We start from the raw sequence: 18,316 nt of genomic DNA, 5'->3' as shown, positions 1-18,316 counted from the left end.
TGTCAATACTTCTTATTGTCTATCTTTTTGATTATAGCCATTTTCGTGGATGTGAGTAGTTTCTCTTTGTGGTTTTGATTTGCAGTTCCCTGTTAACCAATAATTTTGATTATCTTTTCATGTGTTATTAGCCATTTGTATGTCTTTGAAAAGTGTGTATTCATTATTTGTTTCTTTTGTATATATTCCAAATGTAAGTCTTTTTTCAATTATATAATTTGGAACTGTTGTCTGTAATTCTCTTTTTTACTTCCTTTTTTTTTTTTTTTTTTTTTAGAAGGGCTTCACTTGCAGCACGAAGAAGTTCCTAGGCTAGTTCACAAATGGGAGATCCAAGAACGTCTGCTACCTATGCTGTAGCTCATGGCAATATTGGATCCCTAACCCACTTAGTGAGGCCAGGGATTGAACCTGCATCCTCATGAATACTAGTCAGGTTCTTAACCTGCTGAGCCACGACAGGAACTCCTGACTTCCTTAATGGTATTATTTGAAAGAAAAAAGTTTAAAATTTTGATATTTAATTTATCTACTTTTTCTTTTGTTGCATGCTTTTGGGCATTCTCAGATGCATTTCAGATATGGATCTGAGAAACTTTGGCCTAATCCAAGATCATGAAGATGAAGACCTATGTTTTCTTATAAATTTTATTTCTTACATTTAGTTTTTTGGTATATTTTGAATTATTATTATTTTTTATTTATTTTTAGGTACATACCTGTGGCATTTGGAAGTTCTCAGACTAGAGGTTGAATTGGAGCTGCAGCTCTAGCCTACTCCACAGCCACACCAGATCAGAGCTGCATATGCAGCCTACACCACAGCTCATGGCAATGCTGGATCCCTAACCCACTGAGCAAGGCCAGGTATCGAACCCGTATTTTTATGGATACTAGTTGAGTTTGTTCCCACTGAGCCACAATAGGAACTCCTATTTTAAATTAATTTTTGAATATGGTGTTTGGTAGGAATCCAACTTCATTCTTTTGCATGTGTTATTCAGTTGTCTCAGCACCATTTGTTGAGAAAGAGTATTCTTCCTCTACTGAATTTATTCTACCATGTTTATTGAAAATCAATTGACTATACGTATAAGGATTTATTTCTGGACCTCACTTCTGTTCCTTTGACCAGTACATTTATCTTCATGCCTATGCTACGCTGTATTGATTATTGTAGACTTATAGTAAATTTTACAATTGGGATTTGTGTGTCCTCCAAATTTATTCTTCTTTTTAAAGGTTGGCTATTTCTGTCTCTTGCATTTCTGTATGAAATTTAGAATCAGCTTTTCCATTTATTGCAAGAAAAGCAAGCTGACATTATTTTAGTAGAGATTGTATTGAATCAGAAGATCAATTTGGTTACCATCTTAACATAATATTATAACTGACCCATCAACATGGGATGTTTCATTTATTTAGAAACTTTAATTTCTTTCAAAAATGTGTTATAGTTTTCAGGCTGTAACTTTGCACTTCTTTGGGTACATACATTCCTAAATATTTAGGATTTTTTGTTATTCTAAGTGGAATTATTTCTTCATTTCCTTTTTGAATGGTTCATTCATAATGTATAAATAAACAATTTTTGTACATTTTCTATCTCGTAGCTTAGCTAAGCAGGTTCATTCCTTAGAATTTTCTGTGTGTAAAATAATGTCATCTATAAGTAGATGTTTTTTTGCTTTTTAGGGCCACACTCGTGGTGCATGGGGGTTCCCAGGCTAAGGGTCGAATCGGAGCTATAGCTGCTGGCCTTCGCCACTGCAACTGCAATCTGAGCCTCGTCTGCGACCTACACCACAAGGCAGTGCTGGATCCTTAACCCACTGAGCAAGGCCAGGGATTGAACCTGTGTCCTCAGGGATGCTAGTCAGATTCATTAACAGCTGAGCCACAGAGTGAACACCTAGTTTTTTTTTTATTTTAATTTTTTGGATGCCTTTGATCTTATTTTATTGCCTTTTGCCCTGATTGTAGAGCCTCTAGTACAAAGTTCAATAGGAAAAGAGAGAGTGGAAATCTGTGTGTTCTTCCTGATCTCAGAAGGAAAGGATTTTTTTTTTTTTTCTGGACTTTATCAATTTGATGAAGTTCCCTTCTATTCCTAGGGTTTTTTAAAATTTTTTATTTTTTTAATTTTTTTTTAAATCATGAAAGGGTTTGGATTTTGGCAAATTTTTTTCTGTATCTTTTGAAATGTTTATGTTGTTTTTTGTCTTTCATTCTATATGGATGTTAAATCAACCTTATGCTGATGGTATATCTTTATCTTTTTCCGGCTTTGGTGTCAGGATAATTCTAGCCTTATAGAATGAATTAGGAAATTTACCCTCCCTTTTATTTTTTGAAAGCATTTGAAAAGGATCAGTATTAATTATTTAAAAATGTTTTGTGTGAATTACCAGTGAAGCCATATGGTCCTGGAATTTTCTGTTTTGAGGTTTTGATAACTGATTCAACGTCTTCTCCTTATGGGTCTGCTAAGTTGTTTTATTTATTCTTGAGTCAGTTTGAGTATTTTGTGTGTTTGTAGGAATTGTCTTTTTCAGCTATATTATCTAATTTGTTGATGGACAACTGTTTATAGTATTCCCTAGTCATGTGTTCTATTTCTGTTTAGTTAGTAGTAGTGACTTTACTTTCACTTCTGATTTAGTTACTTACATCTTTTTTCTCTTTTTCTTTGTCATTCTAGCTAAAGATTAATTTTGTTGTTCTTTTCAAGGAGTCAGCTTTTGCTTTAGTTGGTTATTTTTTGTTGTTGTATCTTTAAAAATAATTCTACAATAATATTTATTATTTCCTTCTTTTTTGGGTACTTTGCTATTCTTTTCTATTTCTTTAAGGTAAAAAAGAAATTACATCATTGATTTGACATACATTGTCTTTTTTAGTATAGGCATTTACAGTAATCTGTTTCCTTCTGAACATTGCCTTTGGTATAGCCTGTAATTTTTATGTTTTTGTTTTCAGTTGTCTTTGAGTGTTTTCTGATTCTCTTATGATTTTTTCTTTGACTTATTGGCTGTTTAAGAGTGCATTGTTTAATTTACATATATTTTGAATTTTTCAATATTCTTTCTGTTATTGGGTTCTAGCTCCATTCCACTGTTGTTGGAGAAGATACTTTGTATGATTTTAATATCTTAACATTTACTGACAGCTTTTTGTAGCTTAACATACAATCTGATAGGGGGAATGTTCCATGTGTACTTAAGAAAAATGTGTATTCTGCTGTTTCAGTGTAGAATGTTTCATATGTATATGTTAGGTATACTTGGTTTATAGTGTTTTTCAGGCTCTTCATATCTTTAGTTACTATCTATGTGGACTATTGAATTCTCCAACTATTACTGTAAAACTCTTATTTCCCTATAACTAGGTACTTTATATATTATAGAGCTCTGCTTTTGGTGCATGTATATTTATACTGGTTATATCTTCTTGATGAATTGACTCACTGATCAGTATATAATGCCCTTTTTCTGTCTCTTTTAAAATTTTTTTTGTCCAATATTCTTAGACTATTTTGTCCCATATTCTTATGTTCATCTCAGCTCTCTTTTCATTATTATTTTCATGAAATATCTTTCCTCATCCTTTCACTTTCAATCTTTTTTTGTGTGTCTTTGGATCTAATAGTCTATTTTAAACAAAATATAGTTAGTTAAAGGATGTTTTCTTTAGCCATTATGTCAATCTCTGCCCCTTGATTGGAGAGTTTAATTCATGTGCATTTAAATAACTTACTGGTAAATAAAGACTAACTTCTGCCACCTTATTAATTGTTTACTGTATGTCCAATAGATTTTTTTGTCCCTTCTTTTCTTTTTCTTTTCTTTTCTTTTTTTTTTTTTGCTTTTTAGGGCTGCACCCATAGCATATGGAGGTTCCCAGGCTAGGGGTTTAATCAGAGCTGCAGCTGCCAGCCGACACCACAGCCACAGCAATGTGGGATCCAAGCCTCAACTGTGACCTACACCACAGTTCACGGCAATGCTGGATCCACAACTCACTGAGCCAGGTCAGGGATTGAACCTGTGTCCTCATGTCCTCATGGATGCTAGTCAGATTGGTTTCTGCTGAGCCATGATGGGAACTCCCCCTTATTTTCTCTATTACTGTCTTCCTTTGTGTTTAGTTTATTTATTTTTTTTTTAGGTGGCACATTTTGATTCTCTTCTCATTTGGGGATGTATGTTCTTTTGATATTTTCTTCGTGGTTACCATGAAGATTACATTTACATCCTAAACTTATAACAATATAATTTGAATTTATACTGACTTAACACCCAAAACTCTTTTCCTATATTGCCCTTTCCCTACACTTGAAGTTGTTGTTGTCACAAGTTATATCTTTATAAAATATGTGCTCTATAACATAGACATAATTTTTTATGTGTTTGTCTTTGAGATTATGTGAGAAAGAAAAAGTTGAGATACAGATGAAATATACAACAATATTGGGGTTTATATTTGCCCATGTATTTACCATTTCTTCACATGGTTTTGAGTTACCATCTTGCATTCTTTCATTTCCATCTGAAAGATTTCCATTAGCATTTTTTATAGGTCAGATTTAATAACTCCTTAAGTTTTTATTTATCTATAAATTTCTTAATTACTCTTTAATATTTGAAAGATAATTTGGCTGGGCATAGAATTCAATGTTGACTTTTTTTTTTAGGGATACACCTGTGTCACATGGAAGTTCCCAGGGTAGGGGTCGAATTGGACCTACAGCTGCTGGCCTTTGCCACAGCCACAGCAACGAGAGATCCGAACTGTGTCTGTGACCTATACCACAGCTCAAGGCAATGCCAGATCCCTGACCCACTGAGCAAGGCCAGGGATTGAACCCATGTCCTCATGGATACTAATTGGATTTGTTTCCACTGCACCATGAAGGGAACTCCCTGACAGTTTTTTTTTTTTTTCTTTCAATACTTTAAATGCATTATCCCACTGCCTTCTGGCCTCCATGATTTCTGATGAGAAATTAGATGTTAATTTCATTAATAATCCTATGTATGTTTCAAGTCATTCTCTTTTATTGCTTTTAAGACTCTTTGTTTTTGGCTGAATTTCAGAAGTTTTTTTTAATATCTTAGTGTGGGTTTCTTTCAGTTGATGTTACTTAGAATTTGGTGTTATTTTTGATTTTATAGATACGTGTCTTTCATCAAAATTGGGAAGTTTTTAGCTGTTATTTCTTCAGTGTTGTTTCTGCTCCCTTTTCTGTCTTTTCTACTTTTGGGACTTACATAATATATATGTTGGTCTGCTTAATGATAGCCCACGGTTCCCATGTGCCCTGTTTACTTTTCTTCATTCTTCTTTCTGCTGCTGAGTTTCAGTAATTTTTCTTTTCACCTGTGCCTGTGGCATGTAAAAATTCCTAGGCCACAGACCAAACCTGCATCACAGCAGCCATGTGAGCCACAATAGTGATACTATGCTGGATTCTTAACCCATTGGGCTACCACAGATTCAATAATTTTAATTGTTCTGTCTTCACATTTTCTGATTCTTTCTTCTGCCTGAGCACGGCTGTTACAGAACCCTCTGGTGAATTACCCATTTTTGTTATTATACTTAGCTCTGGTACTTTTTGATCCATTTTATAATTTCAAACTCTTTATTGGTATTTTAATTTAAACACTTTTTTTTCTGATTTTCTTTTGCTTTTTTTTTTAATGTATTTTTCTTTAACTCCTTGAGTACATTTAAGATAGTTTTAGAAATTCCCTGGGAGCTCTGACATTGTCATTGTTGTTGCTTGGGTTGCTGCTTTGACATGGGTTCAGTCTCTGGCCCAGGTACTTATGCATGCTGTGGGCATAGGCAATATAAAAAGATAGCTGTTTTAAGGTTTTTGACTTATAAATAAGTCTGATGCCTGGGGTTCCTCAGGGATAGGTTTTACTAATTTATGTGGTCTTTTGAATGGACCGTAATTACTTATTTCTTAGTATGCCTTATGATTTGTTCTTGTTGAAAGTTGGGCATTTGTGGTAATAAGTATATAATGTGGTAACTTTGGAAATCAGATCCTATCCCTTCTGAAGACTACTGCTTTTTTAATTGTTGAAGGCTGAGGCAGTCTTTTTGTTTAATCTTTCAATCTGTTTTGCAAAGTCCTTATTCCTTGTTCTGTGCCTTCACTGAAGTCTCTGTCCTTTAGATTTTTTCTGCTCCTTGCATGACAGAATTTTTCAAGGCGCTAAAACAAGAACAACAGAAAAAATACACAACACAGAGATACAAACAAATTCTTCTCCTAATCTTTGTATGTTGGCTCTGTGATTGGACATTCCTTTAATATTATCCAATAATAACTTGCACTAAAAAGCATATTTCTCTGAGCATATGTATGGGTTTCTAAACTCTCTGATATGCATGGGTATTTTTGAATGTCTTAATCTCCCAAAAAATTTCCCACAGCTTTTACTCCCATGCTTTAAGCATTCTATTGTATATCTCAACCAGTCATCTTTTGCCTTAGGCATCTGTGATTTATTAGTTAATCTTGTGACTTTTTTGAGCCATATTCTCCACTCTTCCAGTCTGTGTTCCCAATCAGGTCAGAGATGATCACTTTGCATCATTTTTTCAGGTAGCCCCTTGCCAGATTAGAATAGACACATACAATAATTTGCTAGGAAAGTCTTTTCTACTCTCTCCCGAACCAGGAACACTGGCTGCTGCCACTATATGAATTCCACTGTTGTAAGATTCTTGGCTTTAAGAGTATAAGGTAGGGAAGGGCAAGTGAAATCTTCACAAATATTTTATCCAGTTCTTAAGCTGCTTTTTTTTTTTTTTTTTTTTTGGTTAGTTTAGCATTTTCTTGGTTATTATAAAATTTTGAATGCTTCCCGGAGTTTTTCGAACATTGGCTCTGATAGTTTCTGCTGTTTTTTCCCGATGTTTCTGCCAGGGCAAGAGTGCTTGATGCTGCATACTCTCCATTTTTTTTTTAGTATCACTAATTGCCCTCATTTGTACGTGATAACTTTACTGGATATGGTTTTTTTGTATTGGCAGTATTTTTCTTTGAACATTTTGAATATGCTATCTCACTGTCTCTACTTTCCATTATTTTCAAAAAGTCAGTTACTAATCTTATTGAAATATCTTGGAAATGATGAGTCATTTTCTCTTGTGGTTTCTTAGAGTATCTCCTTGTCTTTGCCTTCTAGCTTTTTTACTATGATGTTTCTGTTTGTGGATCTCTGTAAGTATAGATGGTACTTGTAGTTTGTTGAGCTTATTGGGTATGTAGATTAATGTTTTTCATCATTATTTGGTAGTTTGCAGCCATTATTTATTTGAATATTTTTTGTCTTCCTTCTTTTATTGCCCCTCCTTCTCATAGTCCCATTATGCTTATATTGGTGCATTTAGTGGTGTCCAATATTTCTCTGAGGCTAAATTTTTATTATTCTTTTTTCTTGATATACCTTATACCTTCAAGTTTTTTTTTTTTTTGTTCTTTTTCCTGTCAGTTCATATTAAATGTTGAATTCTTCTATTGAGGGTTTTTTTGAGGAGGGGGGGATGTGTGTATGGTTGCTTTTTTTTTTTTTTTTTTTTTAACTTTAGCTATTGTAACACCAGAATTCCAGTTGAATGTTTCAGAATAATTTATATTACTTTATTGGTATTTTCTATTGGATGAGACATTGTAATTTTACTTTTTTTTTAAAGATATGATACTTTTCAAAGCATAATTTTCTTTTGTTTCTTAATTATATTTATAATGACTCTTTTGAAGTCTGTTATCTGGGTCTCTCATAGGCAGTTTCTGTTGCCTGCTTTTTTTTATGAGTGACACCTCTTTAAATATTGTAGTTTTTTGTTGAAGAATGTATATTTAAAGTAATATGCTGGGTGGAATAAAGTCAGCACCATGGCAGAGCCAAAAGCTATCTTTGTTTTTCTCCTTTAATTTACATGCACTAAAACATCCACAACACAACAAAGATGTCTCTGCCCAACACACCAGGATGCTAGAGAATTCTACACACCTGTGCATCTAAAGTCAGTTGACTGGAAGACATAGAAGGTGCAGAATCAAGGGAACAGTAGAGGCATGCTTGAAATACTGGTCCATCAGTCACAACAACTGAGTCTACAACCCCAGAGAACCTGGCAGTGGCAGGGAAGATGGTGCGTATGACTCCAGCCTCCTGGCCACAGTGGTTCCTATAGCCACAGGCAATTGGACAGCAGCAGTACTGGGGCCTGGTATCCCACCCCTCTTGCCGTTGAGGTACCCATGATGCCAGCCCCACACGTGCACACCTTTAATGGTGGAGCTTACAATGCTGAACACCACAGAGGCACCTTCAGGACAGTGACTCCCCTGCCTCTTCCCCCATGGCAGTGGAGCCTTTGACTGGGAATCCCATACTTCAAGGAAGAGCCCACTATCCCAGAGCCCCAGGCAGCAACAACTGCATCACTGGTGGAAGCAAGGTACCAGTGACCTCAGAGTTACAGAAAGTGGTAATGAAGCCAAAAGGCCACACCTCTGATACAGGCAGTGAAGCATGGAAAGTGCAGACTCTCAGATATAACCAGAGGTAGCTCAGGTAAGCGAAACTCAAAACTTGAGCTGTATCGCCACCTACTGGACTTAAAAAGAAAGACCTCTAATTTCTAACCTGTTGAATTGTTAGAATCAAGCAGAAAGAATTCACCAGCAGAGGAACAAATTATCAAGCACTGTGATAAACCACAGTAACACTATATCACAAAAAGAAAATGACAGTTCCCAAGAAACTGTACTTAAAGTCATGGGACATTTCAGTCTGATTGATACAGAATTAAAAAGAGCTGCCGTGAAGAAACTCAGCTGGCTATGGGAAGACTCATAAAGGTAGTTCACTGAACTCGGGAATAAAATTAATGAACAGGAGGAATAATTTACCAAACAGTTGAAACTGAAAAAAAAAGAACCAAACAAATTCTGAAGTTGAAGAAGTCAATAAATGAGATGAAGAATGCATTAGAAAGCATTGGATATAGATCAGACTCTAGTGAAGAGAGAATTAGGGAGCTCAAAGATAGAAATCTAGAAATGATGAGTAGAAGAAGAAAGAGGATTGAGATATTAAAAATGAGGAAATTCTAAAGCTATTCAAGACTTCCAAAAGGAGAAGAAAAAGAGAGGGGAACAGAGAATTTATGCACTGGGAACTATGTCTAGTCACTTATGATGGAGCATGATAATGTGAGAAAAAGGAATGCATACATGACTGTATAACTGGGTCACCATGCTGTACAGTAGAAAATTGACAGAACACTGTAAATCAGCTATAATGGAAAAAAAATCATTATATATATAAGAGATAATAGTTGAGAGCTTCCCAAATGTGGAGAAGGAACTGGATACCCAAGTCTGTGAGGCTGAGAGAACAACTAATTGTCTCAATGGAAAAACTTCTCCAAGTTACATTATATTAAAATTTTCAAAAGTTAGTCTCTCTCTCTCTCTCTCTATCTCACACACACACACGTCAGTGACAAAGGAAGAACTTGAAATTTAGCCAGGGAAAAAAAGAGTGATAACTTACAAAGGAACCCCCATTAGGCTATCAGCAGATTTCTTTCTTTTTTTTTTTTTTTTTTTTTTTGCTCAGGGCCACACCTGCAGCATATGGAAGTTCCCAGGCTAGGGGTCAAATTGAGCTGCAGCTGCCAGCCTGCACCACAGCCACAGCACCATGGGATCCAACCACAGCTCATAGCAGCTCCGGATCCTTAACCCATGGAGCGAGGCCAGGGACTGAACCTGAATCCTCATGGATACTAGTCAGATTCATTTCTGCTGAGCCATGATGGGCACTCCAGTCAGCAGATTTCTTAGCAAAAACTCCAGAGGCCTACAGGGAGTGAATGACAGTCTCAAAATACTGAAAGATAAAAACTGTCACCCAGCAAAGTCATTCAGAAATGAAGGAGAAGAAATTTTTCTCAGACAAATAGAAGCTGAGGGAATGCATCAACCCTAGACCTGCCTTACAAGAATATTGAAAGGTAGGCGCTCTTCTACCAGAAAAAAAAAACAAGTAAAAGTACACAAAAGTTTGATCAAGGTAATAAATAGAATTAGAAAATTATAACTCTTTATAAGAATAGGTTTTTAAACACTTTATTATAGCATAAAACTTAATGGGAGGAAAGTAGAAAAAGTAACTATAGCAGCTTCAATTTGGTAACAAACTCAAAATGTATAAAGGGGTAATTTGAGAAAATGAAAAGGGAAGAAGTAAACAAAATGATGGAGATATAGAGCATCCAGAAAACAAAAGGTAAAATGCAGTGCTTAATTCTCATTCCTTAGTTATAAGGCTAAATGTAAATGGATTGAATATACCAATCAAAAGACATGGGGTGACTGGATGCATTAATAAACAAGTCTCAACTATATTCTGTCTCCAGGAGACTCTAATGTCAAATACAAGGTAAAAGTAAAGAGATTGAATATAATACTTCAAGCAAATGGCAGCTGAAAGAATTGGGTGTAGCCATGCTAATGTCAGACAAAATAGGCTTTAAGCCAAAAAAGATAACAGGAGTCTACTTTTGACAGTATACAATGATAAAAGGGACAATTTTATCAAGAAGATATTTATTTATATATATGCAGCTAACATAAAAGTATCACAATATATAGAACATTTGTTAATACACCTAAGAGGAGCAACTGATGGGAACAATGATAATAGGGGACTTTAATACCCCATTTTCATCAGTGGCTAGTTCAGGCAAAAAGTCAATAAGGAAACAGTGGCCTTAAATGAAACATAAGACCATATGGATTTGATAGATTTGTACAAAATATACAATCCAAATGCAATAGAATGCATATTCTTCTTAAGAGTACATGGAGCTTTCTTAAAGTCAGACCGTATATTAGGACACAAAACACGTTTCAAGAAATGTAAGAAAATTGAAATCATATCAACACTGTTTCCATTCACAGTGGTGTGAATTGAATACAATAAGAATGTTGGAAAAAAATCACAAATATTTGGAGAATGAACAACATGCTACTGAACAGCTATTGGGTCAGCAAAGCAGTCAAAGGAGAAATCAAAATTTACTTCAAGACAAGAATTGAGGTTGGCTTTAAACTACCTAGTGTGTAATATATAGGTGTGTGTTGGGTGAGAAAGGTGGGAGGGACCATTGTAGAAAGTTTAACCCTGAAATCCTGTGGCTACACTTACTCTAATCCCAATTTATATAGATTGGATCAATCCTTGGCAGCATAATTTAGTGGTAAGGGCAAATCTAAACCATTAGATATCAAGCCACCATGTAAGAAATAAATATGAAATATAAGATTGCAAACGGAGCTTGGCCCCATGTTGCAAATGCTGCACACTTAAGCATTCTCAAGGAAACATGAATCATGAGAAGTCAACTGTCTTTTAATGTGTTGCCATGTAATGTTTTATTTTTCTTTGTGATGGAACTCCAAGGAAATAATGTATAGATTCCCTAAAATATTCTGAAAGCCATCAAGAAAGTGCTTTAATGCTTTTTTTGGTAAACAATGAATTTAAATAAAATCCATTCCTTGGATTGAAAAAAAAATTTACTTGAATACAAATGGAAATGAAAACAGAACAAACCAAAAGCTTTTGGAGACAGCAAAGATAGTACTAAGGGAGAAGTTTTTAGCAATTCAGGCCTAACTTAATAAAAAAGAAAACTCTTGAATGAACCATCTAACCTCACACCTAAAGGAACTAGAAAAAGAACAACAGAGCCCAAAGTCAGTAGAAGGAAAGAAATAATAATGATTATAGCAGAAATAAATTAAACAGAGAGTAAACGACAATAGAAAATATTGATGAAATTAAGAGCTGGCTGTTTGAAAAGATAAAATTGACCAATCTTTAGATAGACCAATTAAGAAAAAAAGACAAGGCTGTGGTAAATAGAATTAGAAATGAAAGAGGAGGAATGACAGTAGATACCACAAAAATACAAAGGATTATAAGGGAATATTATGAACAGATATATGCCAACAAATTGGACAACCTAGAAGAAATGGACATACTCTTAAAATGAGACTAAATCATAAAAAAATAGAAAATCTGAATATGCCACATCACTAGTACTTAAAAAATAAAAAGCAGTAAACAAAAATCTCAGGTCTGGACAACTTCATGGGAGAATTCTTTCAAACATTAAAAGATGATTTAATACCTATTCTCAAACTCTTTCAAAAAATTGAAGAGGCGAGGAGGGAATGCTTCCTAACTCATGTTATAAGTCCAACATCACTCTCATAACAAAAACCAGACAAAGACAACACAAAAAAAAGGAAGTACAGAACAATATCTCCGGTGAACATAAGTGCAAAAATCCTGAACAAGATATAAGCAAGCCAAGTTAAACATTACATTAAAAGAGTCATCAAAGTGATCAGGTGGAATTTATTCCAGGGATTCAAGGAGGTTTCAAATCTGCAGATCAATAAACCCAATACACCACATTAACAAAATGAAGGATGAAATCCATCTGATTATTTCAGTAGTTGTAAAAAAGGCATTTAACAAGATTCAACACCTATTTATGATAAAAACTCTCAAAAAATGGGTATAAAATAACATACTTCAACATAATAAGGACTGTAAGTGACAAACCCACATCTAACATCATACTCAATGATAAAAAAATATAAAAGCTTTCCCTCTAACATTAGGAACAAGGAAGAGATGTCTACTCTTTTCACTCTTATTCAACATAGTATTAAAAGCCCTAGCCAGAGCAATTAGGCAAGAAAAAGAAATAAAATGAATCCAAGTTGGAAAAGAAGTAGAACTATTTATGGATGACATGATTTTATATATATATATATATAGAAAACCATAAAGACTCCAGAAAAAAACTGTTAGAAAAAATAAATACAGCAAAGTTGAGGGTGTAAAATCAATACACAAAAATCTGTTGTGTTTGTATACACTAACAATGATATAGTAGAAAGAGAAATTAAGAAAACAGTCTCGTTTATAATCACAATAGAAAGAATGAAATACCTAGGAATAAATTTAACCAAGGAGGTGAAGGACCTATCACTGAAAACTTTAAGACATTGATTTTTTTTTTTGTCTTTTCTAGGCCCGTACCCACGGAATATGGAGGTTCCCAGGCTAGGGGTCTAATTGGAGCTGTAGCTGCCGGCCTACGCCAGAGACACAGCAATACCAGATCCGAGCCGCTTCTGCAAGCTACACCACAGCTCACGGCAACGCCAGATCCTTAACCCACTGAGCAAGGCCAGGGATTGAACCCACAACCTCATGGTTCCTAGTCAGATCGTTAACCACTGAGCCACAACAGGAACTCCAAGACATTGTTGATAGAAATTGGAGAAGACACATAAATCAAAAGACCTTCTATATTTATGGGTTAGAATAATTAACATTATTAAAATATCCGCATTACCTAAAGCAGTCTGTAGATTCACCTCAATCCCTTTTAAAATCACAAGGCTATTTTTCACAGAAATAGAACAAAAATTCTGAAATTTATATGGAACCACAGAAGACCCCAAATAGCCAAAACGATCCTGAGAAAAAGAATAATGCTGGAGGTATCACAGGCCATGATTTCCAGCTGTGCCGCAAAGCCACATTAATCAACAGCATGATATTGTCAGTAAAACATACGTAGATCAATAGAATAGAATTGAGAGCCCAGAAATAAAACCACACATACATGAACAATTAATATACAACAGAAGAACAATGACCATACAGTGGAGAAAGGATAGCCTCTTCAAAAAATGGTGTTGGGAAAACTGGAGAGCCACGTGTAAAAAATACCACTCTCTCACACCATGCACAAATTTCAACTCAATATGGATTAAAGACTTAAATATAAGTCATGAAACTATAAAACTTTTCAAGGGCAACATAAGGCAGTATGCTATTGGACACTGGTCTTAGCAATGTCTTTCAGGATATGTCTTTTCAGGCAAGGGAAACAAAAGCAAAAGTAAACACATGGGACTACAACATCATCCTAAAAAGCTTCTGCATGCCAAAGGATACCATCAACAAAATGAAAAGACAACCTAGTGAATGGAAAATTTATTTACAAATGATATATCCTATGGGGGAAAACCAAAATATGTAAAGCACTCATACGACACGAAAAGAAATAAACAGCCCAGTTAAAAAATGATCAGAGATCCTGACTAGAAATTTTTCCAAAAAAGACTTTCAGATGGACAAAAGGCATATGACAAGTTATTTAGCATCACTAATTTTTAGAGAAATGCAAATCAAACCCATAATGAGATATCACCTAATTCCTGTTTGAATTGCTGCCGTCAAAAAAACAAATAACAGGTGCTGATGAGGATGTGGAGAAAAGGGAAGCCTCATACACTCTTCATGGGAATGTAAATTGGTGTAGCCAAGATGGAATACGGTATGGAAAGTCCAAATATTAAGAATAGAACTACTGTATGATTCATTTATCCCACTGCTAGGCATATATTTAAAGAATATGAAAGCACTAACCCAAAAAGACGTATGTACCGCTCTGTTATTTACAATAGCCAAGATGTGGAAACAACCAGAGTGCCCATCAGCAATGAATGGATGAAGAAGATATATTGTATATAACACACACACAAACACACACACAGTGGAATACTACTCAGCCATAAAATAGATGAAATCTTGCCGTTTGTGACAGTATGGATGGACCGCGAGGGTAATATACTAAGTAAAATGGTCAGATGGAGAAAGAAAAATACCATATGATTTCAGTAATATGTGGAATATAAAAGGCAAACAAAAAACAAAATAAGTGAACAAACTGAATAGAAACAAATATGTAGATACAGAGAACTGAGTAGTGGTTTCTAGGGGGAAGTTGTTGGGATGGGGGGTGAAATGGAGAAAAGGTTTTAACTGTATGGTGATGGATGGAAACTGAGTTTTTGCTGGTGAGCACACTAGGGTATACAGAAGTAGAAAGATAATGTACACATGAAATTTATATAATATTATAAACCAATGTTACCTTAATAAAAATAAATCCAAAATAAAGTAAAAAGGAAAATACCTGTTTCAAAGCAAAAAAATTAGTACAAGTAAAATTATATACTATAGCAGCTTTGGATACTGCTTCCTCACTGTCATAACACCAGGGCTTGTTGATGTTTCTTCATTCTTTTGTTTAATGGTTTGGCTGGGCCATTTTAGTAAAATCTATTTCCCTTCCATGTATAGTCTCTGATGTTGCTTTTCATAGAGTACAGACTTGGACATGCACACATCCCTGGGATCATAGTGATTTTCTCAGGGCTGTCCTACACTGTCTGTTCTCTTGACTTGTCTGTTAATATGTCTGTCTGTTGTTATTATATCCAGCTGTTGGACTACATATTTGATGACTGATTTTTGTATTGTTTTTGTCAATGTCCTGGGACACAAATTGCTCCACAGTCTAATTAATTAAATCTCAGCCTCTCTTAGGGTTTTGTTTTTTGTTTTTGTCTTTGTTTTTTGCTTTTTAGGGCCGCACCTGTGGCATATGGAAGTTCTCAGGCTAGGAGTCCAATCAGAGGCATAGCTACAGCACCATGGAATCTGAGCCACATCTGCGACCTGTAACACGGCCCATGGCAATGTAGGATCCCCAACCCACTGATCAAGGCCAGGGATCAAACCTGTATCCTCAAAAATACTAGTTGGATTTGTTTCCACTGTGCCACAACAGGAACTCCCTCTTAGGGTTTTTTACAAATTGTGGTAAAGTACACCTAACATAGAATTTATAGTCTATATCGTTTTTCACTGTACAGTTCAGCAGTTAGGTATATTCATATTGCTGTGCAACCTATTTGCAGAAACTTTTCGTCTTTCAAAAGTAAAACTATGTTCGTTAACTTCCCATTTCCTCTCCCCCATAGCTTCCTGCATCTACTATTTTGTTTTGTGTTTCTGTGAGTTTAACTACTCTGGATGCTTTATATAAGTAGAGTCATTCATTATTTTTTATAATTGGCTTACTTGGCTTTCCTTAATTATCTTAAGATCCATCCATATTATTTCATATGTTAAAATTTCCTTTCTTTTTTATCATGGTAAAAAACACCTAGCATAATAAGATTTACCATCTTAACCATTTTTAAGTGTATAGTTTGGTAGGGTTAAGTATATTTACATTGCTGTGAAAGAGATCTCCAGAACTTTGTTGACTTGTAGACCTGCAACTCTGCTGTTTGTTTGTTTGTTTGTTTGTTTTTTTATTCATTTTGTCTTTTTAGGGCTGCACCCTCGGCATATGGAAATTTCCAGGCTAGGGGTCGAATTGGACCTGCAGCTCTCAGCCTATGCCATAGCTACAGCAATGCTTGATCCGAGCTACGTCTGCACCCTATACCACAGCTCTCGGCAACACCAGATCCTTAGCCCACTGAAGGAACCCACATCCTATGGATACTAGTTGGGTTAGTTACTACTGAGCCACAGTGGGAGCTCCCAAATCTACTTTTTAGTAACAACACTTTAGTGCTCCCTCACCCCAAACCTTGGTAATTAGCATTCAACTCTGTGTATCTATGAATTTGATTACTTTAGATACTTCATATAAGTAGAGTCATCCAATATTTGCCCTTTTGTGAGGTTTCCTCAAGGAAACGCTGTTATAGGATGTGACAGGATTTCCTTTCTTTTTAGGGCAATGCAGTGCTCCATTTTATGTATATAATACCTTTTCTTTTTTTTTGTCTTTTTTTTGCTATTTCTTGGACCGCTCCCGTGGCATGTGGAGGTTCCCAGGCTAGGGGTCTAATTGGAGCTGTAGCCACTGGCCCACGCCAGAGCCACAGCAACGCGGGATCCGAGTCGCGTCTGCAACCTACACCACAGCTCACGGCAACGCCGGATCGGTAACCCACTGAGCAAGGGCAGGGGATCGAACCCGCAACCTCATGGTTCCTAGTCGGATTCGTCAACCACTGCGCCACGACGGGAACTCCTATAATACCTTTTCTTTATTCATTTGACTTTTAGCTTGCTGCCACTTAGCTGTTGTGAATAGTGTTGCTATGAACACAGGTTTACAAATATCTCTTCAAAGACCCCATGTTCAGTTCTTTTGAGTATATATACCCAGATGTGGGGTTGGGCTGGATTATATGGTGGTTCTATTTATTACATTTTGTGGAATCCTGCTGCTGTTTTTCAGAGTGTTTTATGGTCCCACCAACTTCTCTACGTCCCAGCCAACCCTTATTTTCTTCTCTTCCCTTCCCTTTCCTCCTGTTCTTCCTTTTCTGTTTTTTCTCTATTTCTTTCTTCTGCTTTTTTTCTTCCACCCACCCATATACCAACCTGTAAATCTATCATTACTCTTTTTTAATACATTGGAATTTAAGAAGTACCCACATACCTCAGAGATACTGCAGGTTTGGTCTCTGCACAATAAAATGAATGTTGCAGCAAAGTAAGTCACACAAATTTTTTGGTTTCCTGGTGCATATATATGTTATGTTTACATTATATTGTAGTCTATTAAGTGCAATAGCATTATGTTTAAAACAATTTACATGCCTTAATTAAAAAATTCTTTATTGCTATAAACTGTTAACCATCATTGGAGCCTTTTGCAAGTTGTAGTGACAACAAATATCATTAATCACAGTTAACCATAACAAATATAATAATGATAAAACTTGAAATATTGTGAGAATTACAAAAATTTGACACAGAGACATGCAGAGAGCAAGTGTTGGAAAAATGGCATTAATAGACTTGTTTGATGCAAGGCTGCCACAATCTTTCAATTTGTAAAAAATGCAATATCAGTGAAGTGCAATGAAGTGAAACATGGTAAAATGAGATATGCATGTACTCATAGTGCTATCTTGGCCGAAAGCAAATATTTTTATCTTCCGAATTTCATTCTAACTACTACAGGGTGAATTTATGAGGTGTGAGACTATTACTAGAGTAAATATCTAGCACTTGATCTATAGCCTGGTGCTCACTTTTAGAAATAATGAATGTATAGTATATATTTTGGGCATACTCTATAGTTTTGGATAAAAATACTTATTTAATACTTTATGAAAATAATTAAAATGTATTTTATAATTTTGAGAAAAATATTTTTGAAAAAATGTAATGTCAGTTTTTAAATTGTTTCAAAACGAAAAAAGTTTAGAGAATTATCAGGAGGAAGAGGCCAGCTTTGACTAACCTTAGGTGAAATTTGACCACAATCAAGTGAACTCAGCACAGTCTGAATCTTATATATTGTAAAA

General features: G+C 35.3%; 1 protein-coding gene across 11 annotated transcripts in view; it reads left to right on the top strand.

Moving 5' to 3' along the window:
• CNTLN (centlein) overlaps nt 1–18,316 on the top strand; it is a 326,291-nt gene that overhangs the window by 96,106 nt on the left and 211,869 nt on the right. The gene's annotated exons all lie outside the window — the stretch shown is intronic.

This window comes from Sus scrofa, chromosome 1 (assembly GCF_054392235.1).
Source record: "Sus scrofa isolate SSC_HxYL_T2T_F1_AM1 chromosome 1, Sscrofa_HxYL_maternal_Yorkshire_Landrace_v2.0, whole genome shotgun sequence".
In the NCBI taxonomy this organism is placed as follows: Eukaryota; Metazoa; Chordata; class Mammalia; order Artiodactyla; family Suidae; genus Sus; species Sus scrofa.
The sequence above is the reverse complement of the archived record's forward strand: the minus strand, read 5'-3'. Positions and strand labels throughout refer to the sequence as shown.